This window comes from Oncorhynchus nerka, linkage group LG12 (assembly GCF_034236695.1).
Source record: "Oncorhynchus nerka isolate Pitt River linkage group LG12, Oner_Uvic_2.0, whole genome shotgun sequence".
In the NCBI taxonomy this organism is placed as follows: Eukaryota; Metazoa; Chordata; class Actinopteri; order Salmoniformes; family Salmonidae; genus Oncorhynchus; species Oncorhynchus nerka.
This window is the reverse complement of record NC_088407.1, coordinates 79,704,180-79,718,378: the sequence shown is the minus strand read 5'-3', so window position 1 is coordinate 79,718,378 and position 14,199 is coordinate 79,704,180. Positions and strand designations below refer to the sequence as shown.

General features: G+C 42.6%; 1 pseudogene; it reads right to left on the bottom strand.

Annotated features, from left to right (window-relative positions):
• Positions 1-621: 621 nt before the first annotated feature.
• On the bottom strand, positions 622-9,277 carry LOC135574136 (E3 ubiquitin-protein ligase TRIM39-like; annotated as a pseudogene).
• Between the last annotated feature and the right edge of the window lie 4,922 nt (positions 9,278-14,199).

Sequence of the window (14,199 nt, the reverse complement as noted above, 5' to 3'; positions counted from 1 at the left end):
TAGGGATGATTACCAAACAACTATGTCCTACTAAGAATCATGAGACAGAGTGAGTCATTACTTTATGGATTACTGTATGGGACATTATAGGTTATCCTAGAGCACAGGAGGTTAGTGGCACCTTAATTGGGAAGACCTGGCTCATGGAATGGTATCCAGTAAATCAAACACATGGTTTCCATGGTTTCCAGGTGTTTGATGCCATTCCATTTGCTCCGTTCCAGACATTATTATGAGCCGTCCTCCCCTCAGCAGCCTCCTGTGTTCTAGAGCTTGGATAGGTTAAGTCCAAGTAGCTTTAATCTTGGTGAAGGCTCATCATCAGTAGCATTACACCATCTGAACTATCTTTGTATGCTGTGCGTTTGAAAAGGGATACACACCTTAAAGTGAGAGGAGAAATAAATGGTATGTAGGAGTAGTCATATGTAACGCAAGAGAAAAACAAAACATCACAGACAAGTAACTTGTTTTAATTTACATTGTAATATGCAGTATTTGGACGAGAATGATTCTTCATTATAAAAACGGATCAACTGATACTAACGCTAATAGTCTCTATCGCAAATATCAACACTAATTAAGGCACATTTATGTGCCTGCTTTCCCTGTTACCTAAACTCATTCAGACTTGATGGGAGAGATGATAAGTGGAGCTGAGTTATCACCAGAAGGATCACAGGCTGTAGAGAAGAGTGGATAGTCTCTCAGTGAAGTTGCAGCCAGTGAAAGAGTAGATATGGGACCTCACCCTCCTCATAATCCACAAACACCCCCACCCTCTGGGGCTTCTCTCTCAGGGAGAGGGGGACTCCAGACTCTGTGCGAGCTCCATTTCATTTCGACAGCCCCACAGTCAAGTATCCATTTACAGGGCTCAGTGGATTATCTCTCTTCCTGTTGATGGACTCTCCAGCCACTTCTAAAGCCCAAACAGTCTTCCCTTTCACCTGCACCTCATAGTAGAGTCACATCCATTTCACCCTGCTGCATCCCCTTCCACTTGATTTCAGAAAACTTCTCCATCTCTTTATTCAGTGTCTCCTCTGGCTGAGACACAGCTCTCCTTACATCCCCCGCATCCAGACCTGTGTGAAAAATGATCTCAGACCAGTTCTTGGTAGGTGGAACAGTGTTACAGAGGGATGGAGAGCTCTGGAGGTGGTGGTGGTCCTCAATATCTGAGAGCTGCTCCAGCTCAGTGCTTCTTCTCTGTAACTCAGTGATTTCATGCTCCAGCTCTTCAATGAGCCCTTCAGCCTGTTTCTCAGCTGCTTTCTGCTTCTCTTCAACCACCCCAATAAGCTCAGCCTGGCTTCTCTCAATGGGACGCACAAGAGCAGTGAAGACCTGCACACAGTATGCTACCACTCTCTCTGTATGTCTCTTCTTGAGCTCTACTGCCTGTTTGATCTCCTTAAACTTCTTTAGTCTCTCCTGGATCATTTAATGAACTTTATCGCTAGTCTTCCCCATCTGAGCCTTCCTCTCTCCAAGCTCTTCCTCTATGGGGACAGTCTTGTGGTCTGTCTCATTGCCATCCTTGAACTGACACACACACGTCTCTCCTACAGAACAGCTCTAGGGGTCTATCATGCTTTTTACACACCCTGTCTTCCAGGTTCTCCACAGGGTCAATCAGCTTGTGTTTCTTGAAGGAAGCCACTTTCTGAGGAGGCTCCAGGTGAGTAAGAGGCCAGACACACAAGTCAGGACTTCAAGGCCATGTGCTCCCTCTTCGTACAGACATCACATGGCACTGCTCCAGGTTTGGAGAGGGTTTGGGTTTGTCCCGGGGTGATAGGTGTGGCTTCAACTGGAGCTAACTTCTTGAGCTGAGCAGCCATTTCAGAAATGAAAGTATTGACAAAGAAATCTGGTCTCTTATCAAAGATATTTTTACACTGGCGCAGGTCAGTGCTATCCCAGTATCCTCTGATACAGGACTTGCAGTAATTGTGTCCACATGGGGTGGAGACGGGCTCAGTGAACACATCCAGACAGATAGAGCAGTGGAGTGCTCTTCAGCGGGACAATGCTGGAGGAAGCCATTGCTGGGAATAGAACAAAGAAGAAAACATATATCATGGACCTTAATGAATATGTGTTCATGTATTATTTCAAAATGCCTTTTTATCAAGCTTTAGGTTTAGGAAAAAAGTGATCCCCTTCCAACTTGTTACTCTAGGCCAGGGCTCTCCAACCCTGTTCCTGGAGAGCTACAGTCCTAGCTAACCCAATTCAGTTGATCAACCAGCTAATTATTATTAGAATCATGTGTGTAATCTAGGTGTGCTAGATTTGGGTTGGCATGAAAACCAGTGCTATTGGTTTTCACTCCAATCCTCCTTATCCAGCACACCTAGATTACACACATGATTCTACTAATAATTAGCTGTTTGATCAACTGAACAGTGGTGGGAAAAGTACTCAATTATCATACTTGAGTAAAAGTACAAATAACTTAATAGAAAATGACTCAAGTAAAAGTGAAAGTTACCCAGTAAAATACTACTTGAGTAAAAGTATAAAAGTATCTGGTTTTAAATGTACTTAAGTACAGTGGTGAAAAAAAGACTAAATTGTCATATTTAAGTAAAAGTACAAAGTAAAAGTAAACGCTGTACATCAAATTCCTGATATTAAGCAAAATAGACGGCACTATTTTCATATTCTTTTTTAATTACGGACAAAAAGGGGCACACTCCAAAACTCAGACATAATTTGCAAACACAGTAGCTGTGTTTTGTGAGTCCGCCAGATCAGATGCAGTAGAGATGACAAAGTGTTATATTGATCAGCGCCATAATTCTGTCCTGCTTGAACATTCTAAATGTAACGAGTACTTTTGTGTCATGGAAAATGTATGTAGTAAAAAGTACATTATTTTCTTTAGGAATGTAGTGGAGTAAAAATAAAAGTTGTCAAAAATATATATAGTAATGTACAGATGTAACACTATAACTTTAGACCGTCCCCTCGCCCATACCCAGGCGCGAACCAGGGACCCTCTGCACACATCAACAACTGACACCCACGAAGCATCATTACCCATCGCTCCACAAAAGCCACGGCCCTTGCAGAGCAAGGGGAACTACTACTTTAAGGTATCAGAGCAAGTGACGTCACCGATTGAAACGCTATTTAGCGCGCACCACCGCTAACTAAGCTAGCTGTTTCACATCCGTTACACAGATACCCCCAAAAACTACTTAACTAGTACTTAAAAGTATTTTTACACCACTGAAACTGATTCGGGTAAGATACAACTGGGGTTGGAGTGAAAATCTACAGGAGGGTAGCTCTCCAGGAACAGGGACCAGGATTGTGTTCAGTTGGACCAGGATTGTGTTCAGTTGGACTAGGATTGTGTTCAGTTGGACCAGGATTGTGTTCAGTTGGACTAGGATTGTGTTCAGTTGGACCAGGATTGTGTTCAGTTGGACTAGGATTGTGTTCAGTTGGACTAGGATTGTGTTCAGTTGGACCAGGATTGTGTTCAGTTGGACTAGGATTGTGTTCAAGAGGACCAAATAGCAACAATGTTTTATTCACTGGGAGCTGTTTTCAGTGGAGGCTGCTGAAGGGAGGCTAGCTCATAATAATGGCTGGAATGGAGCGAATGGAATGGAAACCATGTGATCAATGTATTTGCTACCATTACTCTAATTCCGCTCCAACCATTACCATGAGCCCCTCCCACTGTCCTTTAAATACGTCACTCGTTGCTTCAAGCCACACTAATTCCGCTCCAACCATTACCATGAGCCCCTCCTCCCACTGTCCTTTAAATACGTCACTCGTTGCTTCAAGCCACACTAATTCCACTCCAACCATTACCATGAGCCCCTCCTCCCACTGTCCTTTAAATACGTCACTCGTTGCTTCAAGCCACTCTAATTCCACTCCAACCATTACCATGAGCCCCTCCTCCCACTGTCCTTTAAATACGTCACTCGTTGCTTCAAGCCACTCTAATTCCGCTCCAACCATTACCATGAGCCCCTCCTCCCACTGTCCTTTAAATACGTCACTCGTTGCTTCAAGCCACACTAATTCCACTCCAACCATTACCATGAGCCCCTCCTCCCACTGTCCTTTAAATACGTCACTCGTTGCTTCAAGCCACACTAATTCCGCTCCAACCATTACCATGAGCCCCTCCCACTGTCCTTTAAATACGTCACTCGTTGCTTCAAGCCACACTTTGCCACATCCAACAAATGGGAGAAAAGGTCTGTTCAAGAAAGTACCAGAACGTGACGTTCAGTACAAACCGTTCGGCAACGTAGCAAATGTTCAAGTGAACTGAATGCACCTCAGGTGACCTAACTTGTGGCCCACAATGAATTAGCGTATTTGTTTTGGGAAGATAGATTACCATCGCAACAGTATTTTGTCTATGTAATTATTGGCCTACCAAAAGAGACTGTTCTTAAAGATGCAATATGCAGAAATCGCTCCACCATTTCCTGGTTGAACATTTTGTAATAGTTTGCCTAATTTCAGTTTATGTTACAAAACAAGCAATGTAGAGTGTAGAGAATAATTGTACCATCTAAACCAGGGTTCCCCAACTGGCAGTGATATTATTGGCCCCCCAAGTTTTCTGAGCAAAAAAAAATGAAGACTGTAAAAACACCAGCAAATCAGCTCCAACTAATTTTAATATGGACATCTGTTTCAAAGTAGCCATGGGCTCCCCTTTGACCCCCAACTATGCAATGTGGGACAATTTGAGGAAGCACTCCTTCACAAAACAGAGACACACCCCCTACTTTCTAAAATCCTCCTATGGAAGAGATACATAGATGATGTATTTGTGCTCTGGGAAGAAAGTCAGCAGGAACTAAATTAATTCCAAACTCTTCTAAACAACAGCTCTGAATAACTCTAATGTACCATGCAGACTGATGAGAGAGAAATAACCTGGACTTATGGATCATTCATTACACACAGACTTATACACAAAGCCCACAGACCGCAATACTCTGCTATGTGCAGATAGTATGCATCCCCTTCCCCTCAAGAATGGTCAACCATATAGACAGTTATGCAGGGTTAAACAAATATGTGGCCAACAGCAATGCTAAAAAAAAAATGGAGGTTACAAGGACAAAACTCTGGACGCTGCAATAATGAAAATAAAATGTTTTTTTTGAGAAAGCCTACATAGGACAAACAAAAAAAACAATTAAAACAACGCATAGCTGAACACCGCAGCTCAATCAGGTGTAAGAACATTGACTGTTCAGTAGCAGCTCACTTTGTTGAAGCTAACCATCCCATCTCCTCCCTCCAATACACAGGCATTGAGCATGTTGCTCTACCAAGAAGAGGTCAATTGAGATCCTACTACTACAAAAGGGAGGCTTACTGGATAACCTATTGAAAAACAGTGACCCCTAGTGGTCTGAATATTGACCTTGCTCTCAGGCCCTTTCAAATAAAATAAAATAAAACGGTATTGGTCACATGCACATGGTTAGCAGATGTTAATGTGAGTGTAGCGAAATGCTTGTGCTTCTAGTTCCGACAGTGCAGCAATATCTAACAAGTAATCTAACAATTCCCCAACACCTACCTAATACACACAAATCTAAAGGGGTGAATGAGAATATGTACATGTAGGTATAGAGATGAGCGGCATAGGCAAGGTGCAATAGATGGTATAAAATACATTATATACATGTGATATGAGTAATGTAAGATGTGTAAACATTATTCATATTAAAGTGGTATTATTTAGAGTGGCATTGTATGAAGTGACTAGTGATCCATTTATTAAAGTGGGCAGTGATTGAGTCTCAATGTAGACAGCAGTTAGTCAGTTAGTCATTGCTATTTAACAGTCTGATGGCCTTGAGATAGAAGCTGTTTTTCATTCTCTCAGTCCCTGCTTTGATGCACCTGTACTGACCTCGCCTTCTGGATGAACAGGCAGTGGCTCGGGTGGTTGGTGCCCTTGATGATCTTTTTGGCCTTCCTGTGACATCGGGTGGTGTAGGTGTCATGGAGGGCAGGTAGTTTGCCCCCGGTGATGCGTTGTGCAGACCTCACTACCCGCTGGAGAGCCTTGCGGTTGAGGGCGGTGCAGTTGCCGTACCAGGCGGTGATACAGCCCAACAGGATGCTCTCGATTGTGCATCTGTGAAAGTTTGTCAGGATTTTGGGTGACAAGCCAAATTTCTTCAGCTTCCTGAGGTTGAAGATGCGCTGTTGCGCCTTCTTCACCACACTGTCTGTGTGGGTGGACCATTATAGTTTGTCTGTGATGTGTACGCCGAGAAATTTAAAACATGAACACGTCTTATAAATGGATATATTCTTTGTACAGCTTATCAGCGAACAGCCAATATGATCCTATCATCCTATCATCCAATATGATCTTATTATGCATTATGGTTGAACCAAAAGATTGCATGTAACCCAAAAATGTATAAAATAGGAAACTAAATATATATGTGAAATATTATGTACAATATTTAATTATGTTTCCATATGATAACAATAGCCTAATATATTCAATATGCTGTAAACTATTGTTTTTTTAACAGTTTCACTAAATTCATTCTAATTAACTTAACAATTATGACACACCCCTCATTATTGTCATTGGTTGCACTAATTGCACTGTTTGTCTACATAACTGCACAGGGGTGGCATTCATAACTTTTTCCCCAAAGCTAAAATACATTTTCAACTGTCATTTCAAAACAAAGTTAATGTTGATGTATTTTTCAGGACTAACTTCTCATTGCTGACAATTGATATCAGCAGGATTGACTGAAACATTTCTAGACCCATGTATGTAATCACAGCCCACTGGGCAAAACTGGTTGAATCAATGTTGTTTCCACATAATTTCAACCCCAAAAATCAATGTGATGACGTGGAATCAACTTGAAAAAAGTTTGGGAAAAATTCATCAATGTAAGGGCATTTCGTCAAAGTTTTTACCCAATTTTTTACAAAGATCCATTTACATGACGATTTTTTTGTTGTTGAGTTCACATTGAATTCACGTTAGTTAACAACTCAACCAAATGTAAATCAAAACTAGATGTTGAACTAGTCTGAGTGCCAGTCTGGTTGTGCTATCAAGAAACTCCTTGTCACTCATTTGTCATGCCAATGAGCAATGGAGTTGGGAAGAGCACAAAGAGATCCTCTCCACCCTCCCACCTCTCCTCCCTCCTCTCCTCCCTCTCCCCTCCTCTCTTCTCCTCTCTCCCCTTTCCCCCTCCCTCTCCCCCTCCCTCCTCTCCTCCCCCTTCCTCCCTCTCCTTTCCCTCCTCTCCTCTCCCCCTCCTCTCCTCCTCTCCTCTCCTCTCCTCTCCCTCTCCTCTCCTCTCCTCTCCTCTCCTCTACCCCTCCCTCCTCCCCTCCCCTCCCTCCAACTCCTCTCCCTCTTCTCCTCTCCCTCCCTCCTCCCTCCTCCTCCCCTCCCTCACTCTCCTTTCCCTCCTCTCCTCTCCTCTCCTCCCTCTCCCCCTCCCTCCTCTCCTCCCCTTCCTCCCTCTCCTCCTCTCCTCTCCTCTCCCTCTCCTCTACCCCTCCCTCCTCCCCTCCCCTCCCTCCCTCTCCTCTCCCTCCTCTCCTCTACCCTCCCTCCTCCTCTCCTCCCTCCCTCACTCTCCTTTCCCTCCTCTCCTCTCCCCCTCCCTCCCTCTCCCTCCCCTCCCTCTCCTCTCCCCCTCCCTCCTCTCCCCTTCCCTCCTCCTCTCCCCCCTCTCCTATCCCTCCTCTCCCCCTCCCTCCCTCCTTCCTCCCCTCCCCTCCCTTCCTCCCTCCCTCTCCTCTCCTCCTCTCCTCTCCCCCCTCTCCCCCTCCCTTTCCTCTCCTCTGCACGTTCACATCTTCTAATATCTCAAGGAGCATAAATTAATCTAATTGCATTAATCAACTGACATGCACTCTGGTGGTTTAATCCAAATCAGATGAGTTATTTTCAGTCAGATGATACTGATGATGTTATTGATTGATGGAAACGGTGTTCCTGAGTCCTGCATCACGAGTGTTAGATATCCAATTCCTTTCCCCTGGGATATCAGCCTTTCTGCTATGATCATGTGAACTCTGTTACCTGCTGTGTTTCTCAGTGACACTTTACCCCAACCCTCTCCTACAATAAGAAGGTTATTTTGGCATTAATGTTTACTGAGCGGTCCCATGGGCTTGTTTACCATTTTATCATGAGAAATTACTTTACACATTTGTGCTTTTCCATTCAAATAAGGTTGTCTATATGAGAGATGACTTAACTACGGTACTGAGGACCACTGAACACAAAACGAACATCATTGGCCTGCTGTGCAGTGGTACATACTATGTTGTATTACAGTTTAAATAGTTACATTGTTTCAGCAATTGAATGTGTCATATTGTGCCCACAGCTGTGATGTGTGGAACTGTGTCTCAGCTGTTGATTGTCTAGTTGGTGGGATTTTTAAAATCTCTTCTCTGGGTGAATCTCAATTGTATTTTATTGATTCCTTTGTGTCCTCTCTCCTCACATCCTTCTCAAAATCCAAGATTCCTCCCCTCTGACCTTCTCCTTCAATGCCTTTTCAGAAAAAGGGTGAGGAGAGAGGACACAAAGGAATCAAGGAAACACAATTCCAAATCAAATCAAATCAAAGTTTATTTGTCACGTGCGCTGAATACAACAGGTGTAGACCTTACAGTGAAATGCTTACTTACAGGCTCTAACCAATAGTGCAAAAAAAGGTATTAGGTGAACAATAGGTAGGTAAAGAAACAAAACAACAGTAAAAAGACAGACTACATACAGTAGCGAGGCTATAAAAGTAGCGAGGCTACATACAGACACCGGTTAGTCAGGCTGATTGAGGTAGTATGTACATGTAGATATGGTTAAAGTGACTATGCATATATGATGAACAGAGAGTAGCAGTAGTGTAAAAGAGGTGTTGGCAGGTGGTGGTTGGGACACAATGCAGATATCCCCGTTAGCCAATGTGTGGGAGCACTGGTTGGTCAGCCCAATTGAGGTAGTATGTACATGAATGTTAAATGTATAGTTAAAGAGGGGTGGGGGGGGCACACAATGCAAGTAGTCCGGGTATCCATTTGATTACCTGTTCAGGAGTCTTATGGCTTGGGGGTAAAAGCTGTTGAGAAGCCTTGTTGTCCAAGACGTGGCACTCCGGTACTGCTTGCCATGCGGTAGTGGAGCTCCAGTGTTGAAGATCAGCGTGGCAGATGTGTTGCTACCTACCCTCACCACCTGGGGGCGGCCCGTCAGGAAGTCCATGATCCAGTTGCAGAGGGAGGTGTGATTCACCCTCTGTATCAGAGGCCACCATCATCCCTCCTCACGAGAGGTCAATAGTTCAGGCTGTAGTTGTACTGCTTTAGCGGATTTATCTTCCTACATTCCATTTTCATGGATTCCGCTGACCATTATCTGACCTTGAGTCATTTCACCCTTGTGATTACAAAATCCAATTTATAGTAAAAACAATTAATTTGGTTTACTTTCAGGAAACTTATATAATTATAGATTATAGAATATATCACTGGTCCTGAGATGATTTAATCTATTATTTGCTTACTCTTGTCATTTAATTTCCTTGTCTGATGTATGGTCACGAGAGTGGTGCAGTGGTCTAAGGCACTGCATCTCAGTGCTAGAGTCGTCACTACAGACCCTGGTTCGATTACAGGCTGTATCACAACCGGCAGTGATTGGATGTCCCATACGGCGGCGCACAACGTCGTCCAGGTTAGGGTTTGGCCGGGGTAGGCCGTCATTTGTTCTTAACTGTCTTGCCTAGTTAAAGGTTCAATAAAAAATGTACGTCTGTCTGGAACAGAAGTTTGTTGTGATCAGAAGAGACAATAATCGTATTGAGATCATCTAAACATTCACAAGTGTTTTAGGATAATAATAATATATATCTTTGAAGAGTAGCTGACAGAGAATAGGCCCTCTTTGGACCAGGAGCGAAGGCCCATAACTTGTCCATACAGTACACACCCTCTACATGTTGATACAGTACAAACCCTCTACATGTTGATACAGTACCAACCCTCTACATGTTGATACAGTACCAACCCTCTACATGTACCAACCCTCTACATGTTGATACAGTACCAACCCTCTACATGTTGATACAGTACCAACCCACTACATGTTGATACAGTACCAACCCTCTACATGTTGATACAGTACCAACCCTCTACATGTTGATACAGTACCAACCCTCTACATGTTGATACAGTACCAACCCACTACATGTTGATACAGTACCAACCCTCTACATGTTGATACAGTACAAACCCTCTACATGTTGATACAGTACACACCCTCTACATGTTGATACAGTACAAACCCTCTACATGTTGATACAGTACCAACCCTCTACATGTTGATACAGTACCAACCCTCTACATGTTGATACAGTACAAACCCTCTACATGTTGATACAGTACCAACCCTCTACATGTACAAACCCTCTACATGTACAAACCCTCTACATGTACCAACCCTCTACATGTACAAACCCTCTACATGTACAAACCCTCTACATGTACCAACCCTCTACATGTTGATACAGTACCAACCCTCTACATGTTGATACAGTACCAACCCTCTACATGTTGATACAGTACAAACCCTCTACATGTTGATACAGTACAAACCCTCTACATGTACAAACCCTCTACATGTTGATACAGTACAAACCCTCTACATGTTGATACAGTACAAACCCTCTACATGTTGATACAGTACCAACCCTCTACATGTTGATACATTACATTTACATTTAAGTCATTTAGCAGACGCTCTTATCCAGAGCGACTTACAAATTGGTGCTTTCACCTTATGACATCCAGTGGAACAGCCACTTTACAATAGTGCATCTAGGTCTTTTAAGGGGGGGGGGAAGAAGGATTACTTTATCCTATCCTAGGTATTCCTTAAAGAGGTGGGGTTTCAGGTGTCTCCGGAAGGTGGTGATTGACTCCCGCTGTCCTGGCGTCGTGAGGGAGTTTGTTCCACCATTGGGGGGCCAGTACAAACCCTCTACATGTTGATACAGTACAAACCCTCTACATGTACCAACCCTCTACATGTGCCAACCCTCTACATGTTGATACAGTACAAACCCTCTACATGTACCAACCCTCTACATGTACAAACCCTCTACATGTACAAACCCTCTACATGTACAAACCCTCTACATGTACAAACCCTCTACATGTTGATACAGTACAAACCCTCTACATGTTGATACAGTACAAACCCTCTACATGTACAAACCCTCTACATGTTGATACATTTTCTCCAGCATACTACATAGCGAGTCCTACATAGCACCTCTACATACTAGCCCATTTTCTTCTATTGGTAAACACGTTCAGCCCTGTTATCCCACAGAAATGTCCTGTGTCCCAAATGGCACCCTATTCCTTATATAGTGCACTATGTAGGGAATAGGGTTGCCATTTGGAACACAGAGCCCATGACTGAAAACAGCTTTAAAGAATTTGGCAGATCTACTTCATGTAGAAAGCAGAAGAGGACATTCAGATTAATTGGATTACAGCAACCGGTTAGTTAGTACAATTACTTGTGGGAATGAACCACAGCTGGTCCGTTCGGTCCGTCCAGTAAGAATTTATGGATGACTCAGTTATAGATTATCATGTTCTGATCATGGGTTTTTATGGATGATGTTACAAAACAAAATATTCAAGCTAAGTAAACTGTATGGCCTATAGGCTCTGCCTCCTCTATGGGAATTTCTCAAAGACATAAATATATTAAGCCAATCACAAATGCTTTTACTAGCTACCACAGTAAAGCAATGAAGCCTTATCAGCATCCACTGATGTTGAGAAAGTATGTGACACCATAATCTTATTCCAAATATCCAACGGATAGCTAGACGTGTTTAGGTACTATATATTGAGGGCTGATTCAATGCGGCCGGCGGGTTGTTTGAGTAATAAAACAAATTCAATCTACATTTAAAAAACTAAAACCAAATTGAAACTGACTGGCAGCATAGAAAATTCCAAAAACAATGGAAAGAGGGTTTATTTTTTGTACATTTTGATGGTGATAAAATATAACAAATGTTCAGTATGGCCCTCTGAGTTTGACACCCTAAAGGTAAGGTGGTTATAACGCTGTAATCAGTGGGGAAAACATCAGCTGTTTTCAGTTAGCTTGGAGCTAGCTATAAGCTAATTAACTCATCCCATTAGCTTAGCATGCGGATCTACAGCACAGCAACACCAGTGTGTTTCAGGGACCTTCTATTGAATTAACGTTTAGGTTTGTCATATGTTCAGAGAAATCTCTGCGCTCCACTACTTTCCAAAGGCTTCTGTTCTGCATTATAAAAGTGTATTTGTTGCTTTTCTTATTGAAGCTTCCCATAGTTAGTCCGTGTAATAACGCTAAATGGCTCAAGATGAGATGACTACTGCTTTTATGCTGCATTCAACACATGGCTATTGGTTATAACTTTGTTTCATGGTTATTACATGATTATTACTTCCTTGATTAGCAACTGTCTAAAAATGGTTTTAGGTTATTGTCCTGCTGAAAGGTGAGTTTGTCTCCCAGTGTCTGTTGGATAGCAAACTGAACCTGGATTTCCTCTAGGATTTTGCCTGTGCTTAGCTCTATTCCATTTATTTTTATCCTATAAAACTCCCTAATCCTTGCCGATAACAAGCACACCCATAACATGATGCAGCCACCACCATGCTTGAAAATATGAAGAGTGGTACTCGGTGATGTGTTGTGTTGGATATACCCCAAACATAACAGTTTGTACCCAGGACATAAAGTTATTGTCTTTGCCACATTTTTTACAGTCTTACTTTAGAGCCTTATTGTAAACAGGATGCATGTTTTGAAATATCTTTATTTTCTAGTAGTGATAACTACTTTATTGAGAAAAAATGTACTTACTATGACTGTGATACTGTATGTGGTTGTCCCATCTAGCTATCTGAAGAGCGTCTGCTAAATAGCTAAAATGTCATGTAAAATGTAAATGTTGTTGATCCGTCCTTAGTTTTCTCCTGTCAGATCCATTAAACTCTGTAACTGTTTTAAAGTCACCATTAGCCTCATGGTGAGATCCCTGAGTGGTTTCCTTCCTCTCTGGCAACTGAGTTAGGAGGGACGCCTGTATCTTTGTAGCGACTGTGTGTATTGATACACCATCCAAATAATTTCACCATTCTCTAAGGGATATTCAATGTCTGCTTTTTTTTTTACCCATACACCAATAGGTGCCCTTCTTTGCGAGACATTGGAAAACCTCCCTGGTCTTTGTGGTTGAATCTGTGTTTGAAATTTACTGCTCGGGAAGTTAGACTCATGAACATTGAATTATCTGAGAAGTTCTTGGAAGGCAGGCGAAATGATAGAACCGTTTCAAACTTGTTCTACTGTGTGGTTGGGTTGTTTACCCTGCTTGCTCGTGGTGCTCCATTCACATGCCCGTTTAATCCTAAAATCTCATTATGAAGTTTGTTCCTTCGTCTCCAGAATAACACTTGACCAGTCAGTTGATTTGGATTACGTTACTTTTTTTTCAGAGGAGCAAAGTTCTTACTCTTTTTATGGCTGTGGCTAAATGGCACCCTTTATTCCATGTAGTGCATCCATAGGGCTCTGGTCAAAAGTAGTGGCCTATAAAGTGGATAAGTTCCCATTGGGATACAAACCCATTTCTTTACACATGGTCCTTTTGTCGTTGAAGTTTTTTTCCAAGTGCATCATCGTGGCTGTGTTAGCTAATGAGCAGAGATGATTTAAATGTGTTAGTTTGGGATGAAACGAAGAGGAGAGAATAATCCTAGAACTGTCAGCTTCCCTCGACATTGAAGATAAACCATCCATTAAGAAGGACTGTCCTGGATGGGACCAGAGTCTTTCTACTGAATGTGTTAACCCTTGCATTAAGAAGGACTGTCCTGGATGGGACCAGAGTCTTTCTACTGAATGTGTTAACCCTTGCATTAAGAAGGACTGTCCTGGATGGGACCAGAGTCTTTCTACTGAATGTGTTAACCCTTGCATTAAGAAGGACTGTCCTGGATGGGACCAGAGTCTTTCTACTGAATGTGTCGACCCTTCCATTAAGAAGGACTGTCCTGGATGGGACCAGAGTCTTTCTACTGAATGTGTCGACCCTTCCATTAAGA